Here is a 12415-nt window from a genome sequence, read left to right as displayed (position 1 = left end):
CACAATGCTGTCTTCCTGTCCGGCCCTCACCCTACTTACCTACTCCTAATAGCTCTGTGCAGTACTCACTATTATTTATCATCCCTTGTTACAAATCAGGAAACTGGGGCACAGAGAGTTTAAGTCATTTGTCCAAGGTCACACCGAGGAAGTAGGGGAGGTGGGATATATTTTTTTACACAGCTTAACTTGCACTCTTGCCACAGATTGGTTTTCTGACTTAGTTTTCAGGCCAGGTCCACATAGACACCTTCACAGCCATAGATGGAATCAAAACACCTGATAGGACCTTTCGGAATAAACACCACCCATGGCTCAGGGCATTCAGAGGGAGTTGTAAAAACACAGAAAACTACTCCCCAGGGTGTTCAGCAGTGAAAGGATCACTGCGTGCTTTATGCAGCTCTGCTCCTGTCACACGGCGGGGGTGGGGGGATGGGCTGGGGTGGACCTATAGGTGAATAATTCTCCTGGCCCAGGATCTCTATATTTTAAGAATCTAGTCATTCAGCTGGTGCTGGAATGGAGCAGCACTATTATTATTTTAAGATAATTCAGAGACACTGAGTTGATCAGTTATGAACAGCAAGGAAAAGACCACTCAGTAGCTTAGGGAGTAAAATACCCAGGATTTACTGTCTCACTATGAGTCTGGAGGTTGCACTTCCAGTGCTGCTGTGGCATCAATAATGCCACACCAGCCCAGATCCCCTCTCCTTTCCCAGAACCATCCCCACGTGGTGCCGGTCATCTCAGGCCTCCTGTCTCACGAACATCAGCTTTCTCCTTTACCCAATGGCCAGAACTGGGTCATATGCCCATCCCTAAAACCATTGCTAATGAGGGGAGTGAAATGACCATGTTTAGCTAAGACCAATAAGACTCAGGCCTGGGGTGTGAACAAAAATGATGGTTTCTAAACTAAAGAAGTGGGAGGAATGACTGCCAAACCACGCCAGCGCGGAGGTTTGACTCAGAAGGTAAAGGGTGTGCCGGGAGAAACAGCCTTCCCATTTCTGGAATGGAGGGGAGTAGAAGGGACAGCTGAGGAGGCCGTGCTGGCCAGGCTCTCCCAGGCAACGTGATTCCATCAGGGTCTGAGGATGTGACCACAGGGACGAGGCCATTCCCATCCCTGACATCACTGTTCTGGTTCACGTCCACATCACATGGATGAGGGCTTAGAGATTTCTTACTTAAGGAGGACACATGGGGTCTCTTCTCAGGAGACAGCTGGGCTCCCTGGATTCAGGGGATCCTCCCACTGGGCTCTGCAGTTATCTGGGGCAGCCCACAACTCAGGTACAGTGGGGTGACCACCTGATTTCCCCCAATGCTTGTAGATTTTCTCTTCATTCTTTCATGTAAAAAATTTTTGACAGGGATGTCTAATCGTGGGCCTTTTAAAATGGATTTCTTGGGACAGCCAGCCTTTGGATGGGCATCCCATCTTGGGCAAGTTCTGTCTCTGATTGTGCTTACTGCTTCGGTTCCACTTGTTCCGATGTTCTCCTTTAGGAAAGCTGTGAAGTCATAAATCTTTGCTTTCCGCCCTCCATCGCACTACCTTCTCCTCTTTGTTTTAACCTCTGGTTCTCCATTCTGGGGAGGCATGGGCCTCTGCTTTCCCATTTCAGACCTGTCCTCAGCAGGGTGTAGCCTGGGAGGCTGGGTCTCTCCATGGGCTCTCTTCTGGTACCTCTGTTGTCCTTCACACAAGCCCTACTCTGTTCTTCCTCACGGATGCTGCCCCTGAAGCAGAATCACCTGAGAGCACAGGTTTTAGCACACCTTCCTTTGTACTCCCTTGAAGCAGCGCCCCATCATAATGTGATCCCCCTGCCCCAGGAGGGTCTTATCCCTGGCAGTAGCCTGGTGGCTGGCAAACCTCCTTGGTTGGGGAAGCACCAGGCTCGGTAGAGGCAGAGCTGTTGTGAGCTACGGGTCTGTATGAGGATTACAGGTCTATGCAGAGACGTGTCCTGAAACAGGACAGGTAGGATTCATGTGGCCTGGGCCCTGTGGTATGACTGAGTTGTTCTGGAGCCAGAGCCGTGACCCCATGGAGTCTCCCCCTCTCCAGACCTACAGCAGAGATATTCATCTTGCAGGTTGTAAATGTGCAGAACAGTCTCGTCATAACTCGTCTCTCTCCCTCTATCCCCTCCTCCTTTGATTTTAGGTCCCTGGACAAGGGCCCCTGTGTGTTTTGAGGGCAACCCTCACCAAACACCCAGCTCAGCTCCCAGCTCAGGAGAAACTGGGCCACACTGCACCACTTCTGGGACTGCAGAGGCCTTTCTCCTCAGGGATTAATCAGGAACAATATGAGGAAACAGGATGGCAGGCAAATGTCAACTAGAAGAAATTTCACCCATTTGCCTTCAAACTGGCTCTGAATGGGATAGGACAGGGAGAGCACAGATCACCAAATAAAAGGCTTTCTCTGAAGCAGGACAGGCCTAGGACTAGGATCAAACCATTTGTGAAAGCAGGTGCACCCACTCCAAGCGCAGCCCCACCTGGCCCTGGTCCATCGTAACCTTGTACACACTGCATGAGAAACTGCTCAGATTTTTAGAAACATTCGGTCTTGTGAATAGCTGTTCTTCAAATGCACACACAAAAAAATGGATCTATAGAGTGCTGTGATCTTTCTAGGGATTGAGATAAGTCCTGTCTGAGGGCATCAACTGCCATGAGCATCCCTTTGTATATAAACACCTAACGATTCATGTGGCTTTGAAGTGGTTAACATAATGTCTCTCAAATCAGAAGACTCATGTGTATTGCTCTGTACGTCGCTCACTTCCCTGGCCCTTACTTTCTTCATCTGCACAACTGGGGATACCGCCTGCCTCGAGGCTGATGAAGACCAGACAGGAGTGTGTATGATAGTGCATGTTGTGAAATGCCACTCTCACTAACAACCTGGCTATCAGTGTGAGACATCAAGGTGGGGCAGGGGTCGAGTGAACTGGGAGAAGAGTTGAGGAAGGGAGGCTGGGGTTACTGGTGGCACGTGGTGGAGCAGAGCTAAGACAAGGAGGCTTTGGGCGGCTGGGATTCCAGATGTGGGCTTGACAGTGGGACCCTGTCTGAACATGTTCTTCTCTCTATAACCTAAGCATCCATATCATTCCAGACCCAGTTCAGAGCTTGTCCAGGCCTCATTGGTGCCTCTTTCCCCAGGAAACTTAAGGCACCAATCATGGCATCCCTTCTCCAAGGAGCCAGTAGACCACTCAGCTTGGTGCCCTGTGGGCCACTGGGCAGAACACAGATTCAGATTTTGGTGTTCTACAAACCCAGGGCAAAGCTCTAGCTTTGCCACTTCCTCTGTGTGGTCAGGGGTCAGATGGTGAGGTCACACAGCTGCTCAGGACTTGTCACCTGTGAGGCCTCTGGTCCGGTGGTGTCACAGGCACTCAGGAAATGGGCTGAATCCTGCTCTGCTTGCACAAAGGGCATCCATACCCTGCCTCCCCACCTGGAGCCCTGGAAACCTGGAGCCCTGGGGGCCACAGGCAGGTATGGGGGAGCAGAGACCACTCAAATCCAAGCACTGCCCTATCTACTCAGATGACGGGCCCCGTGGCTGGCCGGTCATCAGGGGGCACAAAGCAGATGCTGGGTAGTGAAGGTCACAAAAATGGTAGCAAGCTGTGCCAATGCCATGATGACCTCTGGACATTCAGTATCATGCATCTCCCCCCAAGCAATGCTGCCCATGAACCGGCGTGCTGCCTCCTTGGTGGTAATAACATGTTTCCATGATGAGAGCAGTGATAAGAACATCAGAAAAAAAGCAAAGTATTAGCCAGAAATAAAAACACACTCCTTCCTCCCATCCCACAACACCACACGTGGTCAGGTCTACAAGGACAGTGGTGAAGAGCTGCCCTTGAATCCTCCAGATAGCCCAATTCTTGGTCTGAGAAGAGGGCATAGCTCTCATCACTAGGCACCATTCACTGGACACCCTTCCACATCAAGGCCGCTGTTGTCCACCCCACCCCCTTGGGGCACAAAGGCCCCTCACACCTTTTCTTTGCTGCATAGACCCCTGGGATAGCTCTCCCACTTACTCCAGCCCCAACTCTTGAACTTTTCCTCCCCCAAACTGCAAAGCCCCAGGCCCAATTCACCTTCTGGAGCTCAAGACCCCTGTACCTCGCCAGCCCCTGAAGTTTCCACCTGAGCTTCCCACATTACCTCGACACACTGTGTCCTCAGTGGAACTTACCATCTAGCACCAAGGAACTCCCTTCCCCTCTCTAGTTCCTGTTTCAGTGAGTTGCAGCATCACTATGCCTCCAGTCACACATCCCAGTTGGAAACCTGGAGCCATTCTAGATGTCTCTCCTCCAGCCTTCATTCTAGATGTGTCCCTCTACTTTCTTTCCAGATGTCTCCCTCTGATGCCATTCTAGATGTCTCTCCCTTACCTTCTTACTGTGTCAACCCTGCCTCTCTCGGATAAAGACTGAAGCTGTATCCAATCCAACTCCCAAACGGCTCAGAAACTTATCCTCTTCTTCCCTGGTGACCTAACCTACCCTGACCTGAGTAGCTCTAAATGCCTCTCACTGCTGTCCCTGCCTCCAACCATCCTTCATCCTCCATCCCCAGGGGCCTTCTATCCCCCTCAGACTCTCTCCTGGGGCTTCTGGCTCAGGTTCGTAGAGGCTAAAACTGCCTATGTCCTCCTGTTCTGCACCCCGCCCTGCCTCCGCTCCAGTACTGGGTGGTTCCCAGAGCAGACTCCCCCAATCCTTCCAACTGGCCAAGATGTTCCATGTAGAAGGTGCTCCTCTCCCCTCTAGTGCTCAGGGCTTCCGAGACCCAGCTCTCTTTGAACTCCCCCACAGCTTCTCCCTTGTCCTCCCAGCTTCTCTCCCTATTGCCACTCCCTGCAGTCCCAGAGTCTGCCTCCTTGTGCCCCCTTGGGCCATCAGTGAACTGAGGGCACAGCGCAACCCGGCTTCACATACCCCTGCCTCCGCCTATGGGAGGGGTCATTCTACAAAGCCAATCAGTGATTCCTTCTCACCACCAGCACCTGATGGTCTCTCCTATTGGCCTTTCTCTCTTAGACCTTCGCCTTTCTTCTTTCTCCACTGAAAACACACTCTTCTTATCCTCTCTCAGCCAACCTTCCTTTCCTAGAAGCACTTCCCGAGTTCCCTTCCCGCTAACCCCTGGTTCCCAGGCTAGCTTCATCAGCTCTTCTTGCTCACCCCACCCACTCAGCCAGCTGGACCACCTGTTCCCAAGGCTAGGAGGCTCAATTCTGACTCTGCTCTGCTAACCCTCTCCTAGCACGCCAGCACACAGGCTCACAGCCCAGGGTCTGGGCCAGCACTCCAGGCCTGTGCCTGTATGGGCACTGCCAGCCACACAGCCCAGTAGATGGCCCACAGGCCTGGTCCTTGCCCCAGTGCACCAACTCTTGCACTTTTACCTTGGGTGACAGCCTAAACACTACTAGCCTGGCTGGACACCTAGTCATCCCTGACTTCCCCCACAGCCCACTCCTACTTCTCACCATACTGAAGATGCCCTAGGTCTTATCTCCCAGAAGCTCCCAATCCATCCCCTTGTCCCCATCATCATTACAGCAGCTGCTTAAACTCCTTGTCTCCACCCATCCTCTCCACTGCAGTCAGTGGTTTTTCAAGAATGTAAAGCAGGCTGCAGATTTCTAAAACACCAAGCCAGTTTAAAAACCCATTTCTCGGATGAGTACAGCTCACTGGACCCTGTGCTAAGCATTACCCTATAAGGTAGAAACCATACTTTTCCTTAGTTCATCCTAAATGAAGAAACTGGCTCAGAGAGACCCAGAAGCTTGCTCATGCTCACCACTGGACAAATAGGCCAGCAGTCAGATCTAAGCTTTACTTCAGACTCGCTGCCCTCCAATGGTCCCAGGGCCCGTGAGTGACCCCATAGGCCCTGTTATTGCCATCTATTATCATGTTTAGCTGTTTCATTGAAGTCACTGTACCACTAACTCAAATGTCCTAAGAGGATATTGTGTCCCCAGCACCTCATGAGCTGGATGAGGGTGTTGGTCTCAGGCCTTTGGTGGCCTGTTGGCCTCTTGGCCTCACTCCCAATTCCCCCCAGGTACAAAGTTATACCATGGGGAGGCACCCAGAACATGGCCTGGGACCCAGGGACTCTTCCTGTCTATATCAGTTCCTTCTCTCTGGTCTTCCTCCCCCATCCACAGGCCAGAGCCTCTCCAGTGTGTCCTCACTGGCATGAATACCAGTGGATTCTGACATGTCTACCTGTCTGTCCCCACACAGGGCTTAGAGCTGCAGGATAAAGTATATGATTTGGTGTGCGATGAAGGGAGTGCCCCAATGACTGTTGCCCAGATTCTGCCATGCAGAGGTGTCAGGAGGAAGGGAACTCAACTTTATGAGGCAGTGACTGTGCCCCGTGCTCATCCATCAGTGCACAATCGCTAATGAAGCAGATATGCCCTTTGTAGTTTCCACGGGGCTCTGCCTGCCCTGGTCCACACAATCAAACTTGGGCTAGCACAGTCCAGTCCCACAGCCTCAAGGGCTCAATGAAAGGTACAGGGCCGAAACCATGCCCCCCACACAGAAGACTTAAAACTGGGCCTCCAACAGCCACAGCCATGGCCAAGAGGGAAACAAACTCTCACACCATCTTCTCGATGTACAGTTAGGAACTGCTTTCTGCTTTCCTGTAACGCAAGCTAATACACTCAATCTTTGCCTTATGTTAGCTGGGACTGGGTGTCTATCATCTGCAGCCAAAAAGGTGGTCTAGAGAAGACAATGTGGTAAGGTTGTGGGGTCAAGGGCTCCTGAGAACTATCTAAACACACACGAAGGTCAATGGATTGGAGAGTCTCCCCACAGAATCATGTCCTTCTGGGAACTTCAGAATGTTACATTAATTAGAAACAGGGTCATTGCAGATAAAATTAGTTAGAATGAGGTCATTCTGGGATAGGGAGGGCTCCTAATCCAGTGTGCCTGGTGTCTTACGAGAAGAAAAGAGACACAGAAACACAGATACAGGGAGAAGGCAACATGATGACTGAGGCAGAGACTGGAGTGATGCATCTACAAGCCAAGGAAAGCCAAGGTCTACCAGTAACATCGAAAACCGGGAGAAAGGCATGGAACAGAATCCCTCTCCTGTCTTCAGGAAAAGCAAGTCCTGTTGTACAAAGGTCACAGCAGCCCTAGGAAACACATGCACTCAGCCACAAAGGAAAGGGATCTGACCTGGCCTCCAGAGGCAGAGTTAGGAGTGCCAGATGAGTGGATGTTTGTGGGAGGCAGGTGAGGGGTTAGTCACTTTCTAACAGACAGCAACCCTTTAATGAGTATCCTGCAAGTGCCAGGCCTTGTGGTCTGCACACTGTCTGATCTCTGTCACTCCTGTGGGGTACTATCTCCGTTTAGAAAAGAACTGGGTTCCTCTGGTTTGCCATCCTTCACTGCCCTGGCCAGTGGAGGAACTGTAATTCACAACCAGGTCTGTAGAGCTGCTCCCCATGCTCCCAGGGAAACCCTCCCTGGAGGGGGGATTTGGGTAAGAATAAGGCTATGGGAGGAGGGATGACAGGGGGCACACGTATCTCAGTAAACAGTAAAGGTGGAAAATCCTGCCTCATCTGAGATTATATCTGTGGTCCTGATCATTCTGAGAATTAATATCTACCAGGGCCTACTGCGTGCCAGGTCCCAAGCATACCCACAACAATCCTATGAGTGGGGTGTTACTGGCCCTTTCTGTAGATGGAGATACTAGTCTCAGAGAAGTTAAGTGACTTGCCTGAGGTCATACAGCAGTGAGATTGAGCTAGGATAACAGCTTGATGTGTTTGGCTCCAAGGCCCTTGCTCTCCATACTGTGTCCATCTTAGCTCTGCTCTGCTTTTGGAAAATTCCAAAACATTCTAAAGAAGAAACAACCAAGAAAGAAACAAAACAACCAAGAAGAAACAGAAGATGCTTGCCCCAAACTACACAGTAGGCAGGGCCACGTGGGGAGCTGGGGAGGGCTGGTGAGGGGGCACTGGCAGGCCTGGATCCACAGGAGGAAGAATGAGGAAGGAAGATGATGAATGCAGGGCCAAGCGAAGCTGAGAACAAAGAGCAGTGTCGACTGGTGGGAAGAAAAAAGGAAAGGGAGTAAATTGTCCCACTGGTGCAGCTGGCCTGGGCAGAGGAGGGATAACATCTGAGGACTCAGATGGCTGGGAAAGGGTCTTCTGCCTGAGTGCATGCAGCGTTCTCATATGCGAAGCCCCATACCCTCTGTGCTCTCTTATTTAATAAATGAATCACATCAACTTCTCCTTCTATTATCACTGCTGACATCAATCTGATAACATTGGCCTGGTGTGGAATTGGGCTATTATATGTCCTCCTGATATTTAATTTCAGAGAAACATCGGCAGGGGGGTGACTACATGGAGCAGGCTTTTTATTACAGGCAGCACTAAGGAGATTCCAAGTGAATTAGACATTCATCTTCGTCAGCTCCAATCTAGTTATTTAGGAGACGTTTCTGTTTTAACTCATAACTAGGGCTGAGGTGCTGACGAGAACAGTTGGTTACTAAGGACTTGGTTAACTGACTGCTATCGACGATGTGCCATTCAGCCCGGGTAAGTGGAACCCAAAGATCCTGCCACCAATCAACATGCTATGAAGGATCACTATCAGCTGCTTGATACTTACCTCCAGCTGCCCCAATCCCTCAGGTGGGAGGCAGCTATTCCAAGAGCCTAGGCCTGACAAGAGGGCCCTTCTGCTGAGAGGCTGAGAGACAAGGGAGAGCTCTGCTCCCAAGATGATACAAAACATAAACTGGCCTCTGGCTGCCTCTTAGTCAGCGAAAGAGAGGCTGCCTGTGACAGAATTCCTTCTTGGGACTATCCCTTCACACACACATACATGTACATGCACACACATGTACACGGAATGGGGAAGGGCCATTCCTGGCTTTGTTCCTTTGTTGCAAAAAGAATAGAGGATGCACACTTTCCCTTAAGCACTCCTCCCGATTCACTAGCCTTGTAGAATGGACGTGGGTGGGCACCTTCTGGGCATTCGTGATGAGGAAGGAAGAGGCAGGGTCACAGTGGTGTCTGGTGTCTGAGGAGAACCACACCAAGACCACTTGCGGCTGAAGAGCTTTCTGGCACTGTTTCTGCTGACGAGAGGCCTACGTTGCTGTCCCTCAGCAGCCTTGGCCCTGGAGCAGGGGGATCCCAGGACCCCAGCGTGTTCTGCTTGGGGCTGCTGGAAGCTTTCAGGACACCACCTCCCCCAGCACCGGCCCTCAGCAGAGGAGGGAGCCCGCACCAGCGACAGCATGTAAGGCCTCTAGGATCTCACTCTGAGGGCTGGCACTTCTTTCTCCACGCTTTCCCTCTGAGTCCTCGCTGTCTCTCACCGGGGCAACTTCAGTCAGCTTCTGATTGGTTTATCACTTTCCCTGTAGTCTGCCCTCCAGCTTGCCTCCCGGCCAACACCAAGTGGAGGACCCACTCTAAGCATGACTCCACAGATGCCCTGGCTCAGGGCTTCTTGTGAAAGGATGGCCAAAGGCCTGGGCCTGCCATTCCGGCTCTGTGCTTCAGCCTGAGCCGTGCCCACAGGCAAAGCTCCTGGGGCCTACTACAAAGGCCTGACCAGATCCACTCTGCTTGGCTTGCCCTCCCTCCTCCCATAAAACCTTTCCATGGGGAACACCACTGTGCAGGCTTAGCAACTCCATCGTGCTGCCTCAGGGAAATGAAGGGCACTTCCTCAGTCAAGTGACACTATTTACTGGCCTACAGTGTGCCAGACCTTCAAGAAACAAAGCCTCAGCCCCAGCCCCAGCCCCAGGGACTCACCCATGTCCCTAAGGCACAGAGGCCAGCTTCTCACTGTGGCAACCAAGCCACCACAGCTTGAAGAAGAAATCAGCGTCCTTCTGCCTTGAGGCCAGGGGGCAGTCACCTTCCAGGGAGCACTGAGTCATATCAAGGCTCCCCCACCTTGCTTCCAGACCCACAACTACTCTCTAACCCAGGAGACGAGAACTCCATCTGACACAGGAGGAGATACATGCACACAAGAGAACTACAGGGGGCTATGTGACGTGGAGCTTGGGAGGGAAGGATGTAACTTGAGGCAGGTTGTTTGCCGATGTGACACATGAGCAGTGGCTCTGGATTCGCATGTTGGCCAGCCGGGGCAGCTGGCGGAGGCCATCACACTGCACCTGCACAATGCGTGCATAGAGGAAGGAATCCAGGTGCTAGCACTTAGGACAGGTGGTCTGCTCACTCATCCTTGGGAATACGTCCCCAAGGCATCAAGGGCCACAGTGCTGAGGGGGTGCCAGTGCCCTCAAAATGTCTGTGGTGGCTATTCTTCACAGTCCAAGCCTGAGGTGGGAGATGCAGCATTGGAGATAGGTCCCAAACTCATAGGAAGAATCCAGGCAGTGCTGATGACCTCAGAGCCCAGCCTCTGAAAGAGGCAGTAGAAATCTGCTGGGGGCTGCCTGGCCAAGGTGTCCTTGGGAATGAGACATGGGGTGACCTGCTCAAGTCTTAGTGGATTTGCATAAGTAAAAAGACCCTTAGTCTAAAGAAGAGAGCTTTGACTGGAGTCACCACAGCAGACCACACACAACAGTCACAACCGTTCCCCAATCCCCAGACCCAAGCCCCTTCCAGTGGAGTTCCAGGCTACAGTGTGCCAGCAAGAGGAACCATGTAAGATTTGAAAGAGAGGGGAAAAGGAGAAGCCATTTGTCTGCAGTTGTGGGTGGAGCCGGAGCAAGGGACCCACAGCAGTTTCCAGTCAGTCTTGAGAACCACCCACTTCACTCATGGAGGTGGAGACAGCTGAATGGAGCTTCTCAGAGATGCTGGAGAATTCCAGCGGGTTTTCCAGGAGTTCTGGAGAACGAAAGGGCTGAGATCTTCCAGGTCTGCCCCCTGACCTCTAGCAGTAGCTCCCGACCTCTTGCATCTCTCTCAGTGCTAGGGTAAGCCCCTAGATCCTGTATTAAACCCTTTAGACCGAGAATACACCAAGTGGCTTCTGTTTTCCTGACTCCACACCAAATGAGGCAAACCCCTTATTCTCTGGGCCTAAGTGGTCTAACACCTTCTCCACCCCATCCCATTATTGATCAGCTGCTGGCCTCTCTCAGGTACCCATCTGGGTTCACTCCAGTTCCCTGACTCTTTGCCACAGTTCTTGTCATCATATGAGTTTGCTTGTCTCTCTGTTCACCTGTTCATCCACATCTGTGCCAATATGCGAATGGTTTCTATGAGCCAAGCACCATGAGGGATAGTGAGGGGGCCTACAGGGAACAAAGCCAGGACTCATCCCTGCCCTCATGAAGCCTTTAATGTAGAAGAGCAGAAATATCACACAAATAAATGTGGAGCTATAAACTGGAGGGGAGGCATGCAGCACTGACAGGACTCTGCCTGGGGGTCACTCTGGTCAAGGGTACCAGAGGAGAGGGAGGCTGCCCGGAGGAGGCGAGGCTCACACTGGAGCCATAAAAGTAGGGGGCAGAGCCCCGCTTACTCTGGCTCCCAAATCTCTTAGGTACCTGTTCTCATTTTCCTGTGTCCTGTGTTCTAATTCAGACTCCCCACCACTTGTCCTGGACTCTACACTGGTTTCTTAGAGTCTCCCTACTTCCTCTAGCCCGCCCTCCACTCTGTCCCCAATGCGACTAACAAGTAACTGAACTGTGAGCTGGTCCGCAGCTTGGCTCCTACTAATGGAATCCAGTGCCCTTTACATGGTGCTCAAAGCCCTTCATCATTTACCTTATTGCCCTGCATGGGCTCTTGCCATACTTCAGCCATAGTCTCTGCTCTAACACTGGATCTGCTTTTGCCTCCTGAACACACTTGCTCTCTCGGGCCTCAGGATCCCTGCACATGACTCCCTCTGCTCCCATGCCCCTGGTCGCCAAGCCCCTGGCCATCAGGCTGCCTGGCAGATGGATCTGCCTTCATGGCACAGCTCCATCCCCCTCTGCTGCAAAGACCCCCAGCCCCTAAGGAAGACCAAGGTGCTTTTGTGCTGGGAACTGCAGTGCTACAGCTGAAGGTATACTCTATGTCCACGCCATGCCTGCAGATGTGCCTGCCAGGAGCCTGCCTGTGGGGTCCACAGGATGCAGAGCTATCATGGGCCACACTTCTGTTTGTTCTCTGGCCTATAAACTTCTCTCAGTGCTCATTCATTCCCAGCCCTGGCCAGTGCTGCACACAGCAGGTGATAAACAAATAGGTGGTGAGGGAGTGCTCTGCGAGCATCCCCTAGACATGTCCTGAGTTCCCCCAGTCTACACCTTGGCTCCTATCCTTCCTTTTCTGGAACAA

The 12415-nt window shown here is 51.9% G+C and overlaps 1 protein-coding gene across 1 annotated transcript in view; it reads right to left on the bottom strand.

The window, feature by feature from the left end:
* CHCHD6 (coiled-coil-helix-coiled-coil-helix domain containing 6) overlaps nucleotides 1-12415 on the bottom strand; it is a 239646-nt gene that overhangs the window by 3849 nt on the left and 223382 nt on the right. The gene's annotated exons all lie outside the window — the stretch shown is intronic.

The sequence above is a fragment of the Pteropus alecto genome, unplaced genomic scaffold, assembly GCF_000325575.1.
Source record: "Pteropus alecto unplaced genomic scaffold, ASM32557v1 scaffold124, whole genome shotgun sequence".
NCBI lineage: Eukaryota > Metazoa > Chordata > Mammalia > Chiroptera > Pteropodidae > Pteropus > Pteropus alecto.
The sequence above is the reverse complement of the archived record's forward strand: the minus strand, read 5'-3'. Positions and strand labels throughout refer to the sequence as shown.